Genomic DNA, 11,699 nt, shown 5'->3' on the forward strand with positions numbered 1-11,699 from the left:
TGCTTTTATAGGGATTCCATGCATGGCTAGAGCTACACTTTATCTTCATCACCATTTCATTAGCATAGATAATAAACCAAGGTCCTATACGGCTTGTTCGAAGCCTATTATTTGGGTTGTATATGTGTACATGTGTGTGACCACATATTAAGATATATGTGTCCTAGTGGGATTTGGTTTGTGTGTGTGGGGGGGCGAGGGTGCAAGACTTGCCTAGAGGATTTGAAACTTTGAATTCTCAAGGGCTATATAAGTCAATAACATGCACAAGAAGACATCAAGGAAAAGAGAGAGAGAGAGAGAGAGAGAGAGAGAGAGGAGACATGCAAAATGTGGAGTTCAGCATTGAGATGATGCCTGCATTCAGTAGCAAGTTCGAAGTGTTATGGCATGCGGCGGCGGAGAGGGTGGTGGGCGAAGCTGCCGCGTGGCTGCGAGCGCGCGCAAAAGAGAGCGGGCTCCAGGATGAAGAGGGCGAGGTGGAGAAGCTGATAGCCAGCGGGGCGTGCCAATTCTGGCCTCACACTCTCGACCCCAAGTTCCCGCTCACCCTCGCCAAGATCATGTACTGGTTCTTCGCCTTTGACAATATTATGGATGATCCCCGCCTGCTGGGTGCCAATGCAGCGGCTTCGTTTTGCAGGCTTTCTTCACTTTGGACTCCTCCGAAGCTCTCGCAGGCCTTCATTTTCTTGGCTACGCGCTCCTTGTTTATGCCCACTCTAGTTCTCACGTCGGTCGTGGAGTGGTGGGCAGCTCCGTGCAGATGGGTAGGCTCCAAGCCTAGTGCGGTGGATTATCAAAGCTTAATTTCCCTTTTGCCCCTTTTCTAACCTTGCCTTTTCAAACTTTTGTCACACCTGGTGACAACTTTAAAAAGTCCTCAATTAAGCCCTCATGTGTGTGCGTTTTAAGTCCTCGATTAAGCCCTCGTGCGTCCTCGACACTATTTGAGATGGGGTCTTAATGAACCCAAGGCGTTGGGATCGGCAGTGGGAGTTGAAGCACATAGATCTTGAGGTAAGGGAACAGTGCAAAAAAGTTCAATGGCCAACGGCGGTCTGAGTTTTGAACCCACCACCTCGAGGATGGGAGCCCGATGTGCTAACCATGCAGGGGTGTGTGATTTGTTGAAACCTATGCGAATTCACCTTATTATAAAGTTGGCCTATGTTTACTCCCCCGCCATGTCCTTGTTTAGTTTTCGTACATTCTTGTTTACTTTTCGTACATCCTTGTTTACTTTTTCGCATCCAACGTCCATACGTGCCTTTGGTTTTGTGCTTGGACTTCCCCGCCGTTGATCCCATCACTTTGGCTTTATTTACTACCCCCTGTTAGATAGTGTTGAGGTTTGTGTGTGTGTGTGTGTGTGTGTGTGTGTGTGTGTGTGTGTGTGTGTGTGTGTGTGTGTGTGTGTGTGTGTGTGTGTGTGTGTGTGTGTGTGTGTGTGTGTGTGTGTGTGTGTGTGTGTGAGAGAGAGAGAGAGAGAGAGAGAGAGAGAGAGAACGTCCGTAGCGTCAACTCATAATCTAATTGTTGCTTGTGTCTCACAGGTATGTCTTCCAGGCAGCAAGCGCGCTTCTGCAGCCACTTTGCAGACTACGTGCTAGTACATGCAAGGCAGGCACGATTCAAAGAGGATAAGGAGGTTCTAGGGGTGGAGGAGTACATGAGGATACGAATGATTGGGGCGGTGATGTACGTGGTGGAGATGCTAGCAGAGCAAGACTGTGGGATCGAGCTGGACGAGAACGAATTGAGGAACCCAAGCATCAAGAGGTTGAACGAGGTCATAGGGCGACACGCGGGCTTGCTGAATGACTACATTGGCTTTGCACACGAGTATGAGGAGGGGGATTATTTCAACCTCCTCACAGTACTTCATTGCTGCAACAACCTAAAAGCAAAGGATAAGCAAAACACCCCTATGCCCTTTCAGAGGGCTTCGGCAGAAGCATGGAAAATAATTGTTGTGCTGGAGGATGAGTGTGTTGCATGCGCCAAGGAACTTCAGGAGTGGGCGGACATAAACTTCAAGCCTGGCTTGCACAAATACGTGGCCTCCTTGTGTAGCATATCGGCGGCCAATTGGCTCTTCACCATGCAGAGCCTTCGCTTCACTAACCCCATCAAGAACTGCATCAAGTTTCCAACAATAGAACTTAAATTTCATATATTTCATATGTGCAACAACGTGAAATACTCAGGGCATGGTGATCTTTGGTTGAAAACAATTAATAAGAGACTTTGCCCTTTATCAACCGATGTATTTGTTTGTTGTTACTGGGATGATGACTGATGCCATGGCGGTAGGAGCATGGTCGTATATGTAACTTTTTTGGTTTTTAATATATAAAAACACTCACTATTTTTGTTTGGGGCGAAAAAAGAGACTTTGCACTAGAACTTATTGGGTTTTAATATTTAGGTGTGATGACTAGGATTCTTATGGTAATATCAACTAGAAGTTGGGTATTAATATTTATGTGATCACTAGGATTCTTATGGTAATATCGAGCATGAACCATATGGTCGCACATCCACACATTGACAAGACATAGTGGTGACCTTTTGGGTTGACTTGGTACACTGTGAAGGCATTTTTCTTTTCCCATCAAGATCTTACAGCTCTGATTTTTTTCATTCCCTATCGATGTTAAGAATCCTGATGCGATTTAATTTCTTTACAAATGAGGCCGTTTGGGAATTCATTTTGCCTTTAATGAAAGAGATCGTTAGGTAAACAAGTACAAACTTGTTTTTGTGTGTGTGTGTGTGTGTGTGTGTGTGTGTGTCTGTGTGTGTGTGTGTGTGTGTAGCTGTTTCACTTGACTACATAAGCACAAAAGAACCAAACAGCTCAAAAGACAACTGGCTTTAGACAAGTGACCAAGGGTCGCACAAAAACAACTCAGCCTTAGAATGATTTTTGTACATTGTAATAAGAATGAGGTCTCATTCTAGTGTAAAATTAAAAAGGAACTTTTGTATTGTCTGCTACAAAAAGTAGGATTAGTTTGGTACATGAAGGATAGACAACAACAAAGCCAAAGAGATTCCAAGAAAGGATAAATTCCTCACTTGCATCCATTCAAACAAAACAACAGATATGTTGACCTTGAATGCGTTTTATAGGTGTCAAAGAATTTTATTAGTTGTTATCCATGTCCATCTTACAACCTTTTTAACTTAAAACCATCTTCCAAACTGAACATTCATTTCTATGAAAATTTTCTCAAGGTGTGAGTTTATTTTGGTTCTTTTTAAAGTTAAAATAAAAAAGATAGTCACTCCTTTAAGATTCAAGTCCAATAGCATAGGTTATAGATAAGGTGATTATATATCCCTTTTTTTCTTTAAATAGCTTATTTAAATAACTAAAATTTTGATCGAAAGGCCACCACCCCTTCCGATCCAAGTGTCTTAATTCCTAGTTTTTGCTCATTAGGCATTTTGTGTCTTTTATACCCATTATTTTTGTGAAGTACTTTGCAATTTTTCCTGTAAAGGTCTTATAAAAGAGTTAGATCAAGAGACAATATTCCCAAAAAAAAAAAACTCAATGCAATCTAATCCAAAAACAGAAAAAAACTTCTACTTTGCATGATTTAAAGACATCAAATCGGAGTGAAGTATAACCAAGAGCAGGAATAACCCAAGTAAGGCCTCGACACCCACATGCCCTTGTACTAATGATCCAGACTGTGCTAGGACAAAAAGAAAGAACAACTTATCTCATTAAGTCAAGAACAAGGGTCGACCGAAAGATCTCTTTACAAAACCATCCAAATTATAACAATTACAACATGGAATGTTTATACAAATCAAAACTATTCTTCGATTATTGTGCAACCGAACAATACACGATAGTTCGGCAGCCAATCCACACACCTAACGACATTGTTGAAGCAATTCTGCTTCATACTTACCCAATGGCACCACAGGAAAATAACCTAGAACACCATGAGATCACCACCTTCGACATTCCAATCAACTCATACTAGTAAAAAGCTGTGTTTCAGTCAGCATGATGTAGAGAATGAACAAGTGTTAAAAATGCTAGGTTATTAATGGCATAGTACTCCAAAAAATGAGACCCCATTCTTTTGACCAGTGCAGAAAGAAACTACTAAAATATTGCTGAAGAGTGCCAGTTACACAGACTACCAAGTAGTTTGGTGAAGTAATCTAGCCTCAACATTACCAAATGGTAGAATGGGAAAAAGAACCCTATTGTATGAGATAACCACTTTCACTACCAACTTTAGAAGTTGAATGTCTAATGCAAAAGACAAACAAGTGTCTTTAAAAAAAAAACCAAACGTTATTATGCTAAGGTAACAGTGTAAAAATCAAGACCCCCTATTTTCAGCCGATGCAAACTAAAAATATCATACTAAAACTAAATTTTGCAGAACTGAGCAAGTTCGGCAGTTTACCGACCTGAGAAGGTGCACCACGTTCAACCAACTCCATAGAAGCACAATAAGCAGACAAACAGAAATCCCTCTCTCACTATTATCCCATACACACACAAACAACACAACTCCAAGGCTAAGTGAGGGTCCAAAGCAACCCTCACCTTCTTATATAGAAGATTCATTCTGTCTGCACAATTTTCCCAACTCCCAAGGCCTAGAAGCATGAGCGACGGCCACCACAATCCTCTCTTCAAAGGAGAGAGGTGGAGTATTAGTGAGTATGCAGGAGATTACAGAGATAGCTCAAGAGAAAGAGAGAGAGTCAGTAGCGACAAAGTGCAAAGCGTGATTCTCCGTCATGTGCATTACATGCAGGTCATAAAGCCCTTCACAAATCGAGGGATAATAATTGGTAAGGGAGGTGTTATGCAAGGGAAAGGTTCTCATTAATCCCATAGTCCTTCCATAAGGCCATAGTCCCACAAGGGGTTTAAGTACCAAGTAATGGTGCAGTGTTCCTAGTTGTGAATAATAGGAATGATGGTGAAAAAGACCTTTTTCAAAGAGGTATGTGTCCATATTGAGAGAGGACACGTAGGGAGTAGCACGTTGTCGGAGTGCACGGTTCTTTGGAGTTGACTAAGAAAGCGTCGGGCTTTTGGAAGTGAGAGACTTGAGAGGGATAGAGGAAGCAAGACTAAATTAGAGAGAAAATTACAACAAATATCCAACCTAAACAGGTAATAATAAATTCATGAGCAGTGGCACCCAAACACATTGAATGTCCACTGCTTGGCCCTCCAACTGATCATAAATTTGGTTCTTTCCTGTCACATGCCCAACCCATTGTTGTTGGCATGCACGCGAGATCGAGCCCGAGACAAGCCCGAAATGATCACAGGTTGGCCCTGATCCAAGCATTGGAATCCATCCCTTTGCACCTGTGTTCATTGAAATTCTACCCATGTTGACAAAATTTTGCCAATTTTCCATACAAAGAATTCTCTAGCTTTGGAATTTTCTCATTGAGCATGAGGGGGAGAAAGAGATAGTTAGCTTATTGGTGATTAGGAAAAGGATCTGTCTATGAGAGCTCATTAGAGATTGAGCTACGGAATTTAATTAAGAGCTATGAATCTCAATTGAGAGCAAGAATAGCTTAATTGGCTATGTAAGCTTTAGGATTCAGAGCTACAGAGTTAGGTTTTAGGCCTGAGAGAGATTTATCAAGAGCTTAGGATAACGGAGAGTTTGGGAGCTATGAAAGCTTAAGAAATATGGTTAGAGAGAGATAGAGCTTAGAGCTATGGAAGCCTACACATATGAAGAGAGAAAAAGAGAGCACATGCCTACTTCCTTTGCTTTTCCCTCTTCCTTCCTCTTCCCGTGCTTCTTCCTGTAGCTTCTTGAAAAACATCAGATTTCAAAAACTTCAATATCTCCCAATTAGTTCAGAATTAGCCTATGCGCGTGAAAAACAAAATTGTTTAGAATGAGTTTTATACAAATTTTAGAGAATAGGACTTTTCGGCCCTTCTTATGCAGTACATGTAGTCTCCCACCCAATTTTCTTTTTATCAAAAACCGCATGGCCTCTTACTACCCAACATGTTTTGCATGTTTTAAGAGGCATTTCCCATATAATCCTCCTTTTGTAGCATCAAATCCCTTCACTTGAGCTTGCACACACGCTCTGATAATTTGGCAAATGTCATTGTGTCCAATCACTGCACAATACACTTAATTAATTTTAATTTGTATCTTCTAACCCTCTTTCCCATCGTGGAAGCAGAGCAACACGACATCCATCCCCTTTGAACTTGCACATCCTCCGACATGTGCCAACCCTTATCTTAAACTACAAGCTTACACATATATCCACCCAACCACTGCCTCACTATAAGCATGCTTTGAAAAAACTTCCAATCTGTGTATTTACGAGAGTATATCCATCTAAAATAAAGAAAATGTAATCATTAAACAAAAGTACCCCATACGCAATGAATCCCCTGTAACATGGCACATAGACATGCCTTATCCAAAGTCATAGACATCATCTACCCTCCTGGATCAAACAAAAAAATAAGAAATTGTTCAAATATTGGAGAACCATAATATCCACATGAGCATGAATGACCTATATCAATCAACATCAACCATCTGTGGTGTATGTATGCAACTCTTGGTTCAAACATCAAACAACCATATTGTGTAGCCAAAAGCATCCATCCATATTCAACCGTTTTTGAAGATCTATGGAGTCTCCTAGATCAAATATCATTGAGAGAACATAGCTTTGATGAGGCCCACAATAGAGCTTCACCTAAAATATTTTGGCAATTTTAGCTTGTTACTAGCAAGCATATGGGAGCACTAATTTCCTTTGACTAGCATCCATAGCATTACTGACATTAACATCAATAGGAAGGTGAACTCAAGGTGATTTGCATCTTTAAAGTTTTGTCATTTGATCTTGTTGTGAAAGTGTTCTAGTGTGTTTTCATGTCCTAATTCTTGTCCATTATAAGAGAGCATTGTGGTGAGAGGTTTTCCACAACCCTAAGACAATATCTGTGTGATGGCAATGTTTAACATTCACTAAGCTTTGAGTTAGTTTTAAGCAATCTTAGTGGTAGCGTCATAGAAAAAAACATCACTTGGTAAGTTGCAAACCTAGTATTGCACAAGTTTGATTCCTCTCTCTCTCTCCTCTTGCTCTGCATCTTCTTACTCCACATGATGCATATGTTTGTGTGTGTTTTTGTTGTGCCCATTTTGATCGTGACAAAAACTCTCTTGCATCATCAACACCCGTAAACATGTTGTTAGCAATAAACATAGACTCATTTGTATTCTCATGCACATCATGTGTTGTCTCCACAATCTCTTGCACTTCATCAGGTATTGTATATATAACTTTATCTATGCAATCATCTTTAGAAAACCTATTGATCTATTCCACTTCACATGCTTCTAGGATGATGAAAAATCCATTAACACCATGTAAAGATTCATATCGATCTCCTTGAGAGAAACCCATGTCGAGGTCACTAGCTTGCAAAACACTTGCCACATAATCTCTATCTTTATTGGAACCACTAATGGAGGTAGCTACCATGCAAGAAATCTTTGTAAAAATCTCCAATGATTTCAGTCTCAACATCAATTTTTCTATTTACCTGTGTGAAATTGACCAAAACATGACATTTGCTACTTCCAAAGCGCCAATTTCTTTAGATTTACTTCTTGCAAAAATGTGCTCCCAAATTTCATCATAGCTAAGGAATCCGTTGGGTGCACTTTATAGATATGTAGGTGTATCACGTGGGCTTGATAAGAGGGTATATTATAGTTCACATTAATTTATAAATTTACACTTACTAGTGGGGCATTTTAATTCAATTTTCAAGAAAATTACACATTTATGAAGAAGAGGGATATTTTTATTCCAATCCACAAAATATGTAAAGGGGGATTTTTATTAAGCTTTGATCATGCGTGATATAAACGATTTCATAAGATGCATCCCTCAAGCTTCACCTTTACTAAAGGTAATCAAATTTTGCCTAGTAATCTCTTCATTTCATAAATAAATCCATCTATAAAATGGTCCTATTGCATGGGATATGTTTATTCCAGCTCTCGAACCTGATCTGTGAACTTGGAGCTTACAACTTCTTCAAAAGCTGCAACCATTTGATCTTTTGGAACCCCTCAACTCTTCATCTCTGATTCATAGCGTTCAAGAAAACCCTTTGGATCATGTCCTTGAAAAACACAACATTGGCCATACATAGCATCAAGTGCCATCTCCATCGCACCATCAATTTGCCTTTTTGTCTTCATGGCTTCCACTTCAAGCAGATATCACTGAACCAATTGCAACATCTTTGAAAAATCTGGAACTGCTAAGTTTCTATCAAACCCTTTGGGATTAAACTCTTCAATAGAATTCATCAATTTTTATGGCTTCTCCATTTGCACCTCTCACCCCGGTCAATTTTGCATTAGGTTCACAAAAAATGATGGAGTGCGTGGTTCTCTAAGGTCGATCACAAAAGCATTGGGCTTCTGTCTATAGAGAGGTGAGATAGATAGAGGCAGCAAGACTAAAATAGAGATAAAATTGCAATAAATATCCAACCTAAACACTAAATTTATTGCAAATCCCTAATCATGTACAAAGTGCAGTCATAATTGATCCCGGATAATCATCAAAAATTGTTTAAGACCCTAGATAATAGTAACATCATGAGCAGTGACACCCAAACATGGTAAATATCTCCTACTTGGCCTCCAAAAAATTATAAATTTGGTTCTTTCCCATCACATGCTCAACCCGTTGTTGGCGGCATGCACCCAAGCCCACTATAATCATAGCTTGGCCCTGATCCAACCATTGGAATCCATCCTTTGCACCTATGTTCAACATCAAAATCCTATCCTATTGAAAAAATCCTACCAGCTATTCTTGTTACAAGATTGGGCACCCTTCTATTGCATGTGGTTAACTACAATTGGAATAGATGGAGCGTAATGGGTATTATTATGTTGTCTTTGTATTTTTTACTAACGGTGATTTGATGACTTATATATTGGAGTTCTGGGAGTTTAGGAGAAGGCATCGACATTAAAAAAATTCCTCGCCCATTTTATATTTGCATAGTGTTCTAGATCTTTTATCAATAAGCCATTATGGCCGCTTTGTAAATAGGATAGTGAGAACTCACCTTAAGAGGGTCATGCAATATGATATGCTCCACTCATAACTAAAGTGAAACTAAGTGTAAAAGAGGAACCTTCAATTTTTGGCACCAACAAGTAATATCAAACATTAAATACCAAACTCCACAAGAGGTGCCGTGGGTGTGGAGTCTTCCCTAGCTTGCAAGAAGTCGTCACTGCCGACATGCACGAACTGTAACAAAATGCTACCAAGTCGGTGGCCCTGGCATTGGGGATTCTTCTTATTCATGCACGCATGCTAAAAATAAAAAGCCTCCATCAATCTCCCACATTGCAGACCGTCGGCCTCTACCAGTTTGCTTGCATGTCAAGATCACACTAGTGTTCACAACACTTTAAAAAAAGGTGTGGCTAAACTTGGTTGGCTGCCCACTAAGCATTAAAACCACCTACTTTAAAGCCAGTTTACCCCTTCAACCTCTTTGCCAGCCTTCGCAGATACAACAGTAAAAAGAAAAATGAAAAAAACTTCGCCAACATCAACAGCCTTCCCCCATCTTCAAAGTCCCTCAGTTTCCACTCTTCATATTCTTTTTGGCCGCCATTACAATTTCAAGGGACTTGAGCCCTAGATATATATATATATATATATACATCACTCCAACCTGAGCTCCTTCAACCTCCAATTTCCCTCAATACACCAAATACACCATTTTCAATTATCGTGGACACGTCACAACATTGCTCAACCAGAAACCATATCATATATATATGACATAATCAGAAGGACCCTATGAATCAAACTAACGGTGAAAATTAAATTCTTTTGCCATTGTTATGCCACTTTTGGGGACTTGAGATTGGATGCCGGGGACGACGGAGATTGTATGCCAAAAATTCAAATCTTGTATCTTCTTTTCAACCTTATTATCCGTTGTTCAATTCGCTTGTACCTTCTTGTTCAACCCTTGTTTCACTCCACCCCAAACTTTCCCTCCATTTGACAACCTCCAAAACAACCAAACCCTCAACCGATTGCCCTTAGCCTTCGAGTCAAATCCTATTATTTTTATGTAAGATCTATATATTATATAATATTTTTTGGAAAGCCTGTATCTAGTTATATCTAATGTATAAATTTATAATATTTAATTAAGCCTCTTTGTGCTTCTAGCCTACTTTATAAATCATATAATATTTTAAAAAGTGTTAAGTCAGACCCTTATCATTAATAAATTTTATGTTTGTAGCTTGGAAAAAGACCAGGTCACTTAAAAAATTTTATTTTTGGAGCAGTCGACAGAGGCTACTCTCATTGCAATGTATTCCTCATCATTCTGAGCTCTAGTAATCACATTTTGATTTCAAATTGCAATGTGTTATTTATCTTCCTCTTATTCATTAGATTCTATTGTGACTTTTTTTAATGTTTTAACCATTCTTTGTTTTGTGTAGACCCTTAATGTCCTTACATCCCATAGGTTTTGTCCTTTTCCATAGTTTCCATATCTTTGATTGATAGATTTTCTGCCCATTGGATGCACATGCAACCAATTGGGTTGTTCGTACCCATTGGATTCACCACCCCTCCAAATTTCGTAGCATTAGGACTTTTCTCATTCAAAATGTTTCAATGTCAACTGTGTCAATGACAAATAAGATATAAGCAAATTTCCAAATCCAAGAGTGACAGATTTAGGTGCTAGAGATAATGTCATTCGGTAGGTTCACTTCTTGAGGTTGACACCCTCAAAGAGTCTTGATGCCCCATCCGAGTCACTTTCCTAAGTATTGACATTATGTTAGCACCAAAAATCTATGCTATAGATGTCCATCACGGCGAACTGCTGACATTGGCACCATTGCGGGGAAAACGATCCTTAAGTGGTGAGTGACCTAGTCATAACTTTTTACGTATAGACTTTTGATTTTGATTTTGATTTCCAATTCATTTACACTTTAGCATTCAGGCAGCTAGACACGAGGTTTAGTGCTTTCGTAGAGGTTGGAAGTCGAGGACTTGCTAGGTCTACTCTTGAGAGGTATTATGATTTGTCAGTGAGATACTAAAGCATTTTATTCTGCATATTCTCTGATGCTTTGAAAGTATTGTTCCATATTTCGTTTTTCTTCCAATTTTGCACCATTTGATGTTGTTTAGTCATAGGATTTAATTTTGCTATTAGGAATAGGTTAGCTAACATCTATAACCATCAAATTGAGAAAAAAGGGTCAAGGAAAAAGTGTCAAAACCTTATTTTGGTTGCTGAGACCATAAACTCTGAAATTTTGGAAATCTGATGGTTGGAGCTTAAACACAAATTCAAATTCAAAAACAAGTGGGTAAAGGGGTTGGCCAAGTTAAAGAGAGATGATCTTGAAAGTTTTAGGACAAAAAGTGCAAGAATATGGATCACGATCCATGACCCCCTCATACAATTTGGAGAGAAACTGATAATTGAGGGTACTGTGGGGTTCTAATCTCCAGATACATACTTTTGGTGGAAAAATTACATATCATACTCATCCAAATTAGGAAATTGGACAAAAGATACAAAACCCTTGAAAATAGATAAAAATTGAGGCTTT

General features: G+C 39.3%; 1 pseudogene; it reads left to right on the plus strand.

Annotated features, from left to right (window-relative positions):
- Window positions 1-323: 323 nt before the first annotated feature.
- On the plus strand, window positions 324-2,302 carry LOC147456523 (microbial Terpene synthase-like protein 13; annotated as a pseudogene).
- Window positions 2,303-11,699: the final 9,397 nt, after the last annotated feature.

This window comes from Adiantum capillus-veneris, chromosome 6, assembly GCF_014529385.1.
Source record: "Adiantum capillus-veneris isolate H3 chromosome 6, ASM1452938v2, whole genome shotgun sequence".
Lineage (NCBI taxonomy): Eukaryota > Viridiplantae > Streptophyta > Polypodiopsida > Polypodiales > Pteridaceae > Adiantum > Adiantum capillus-veneris.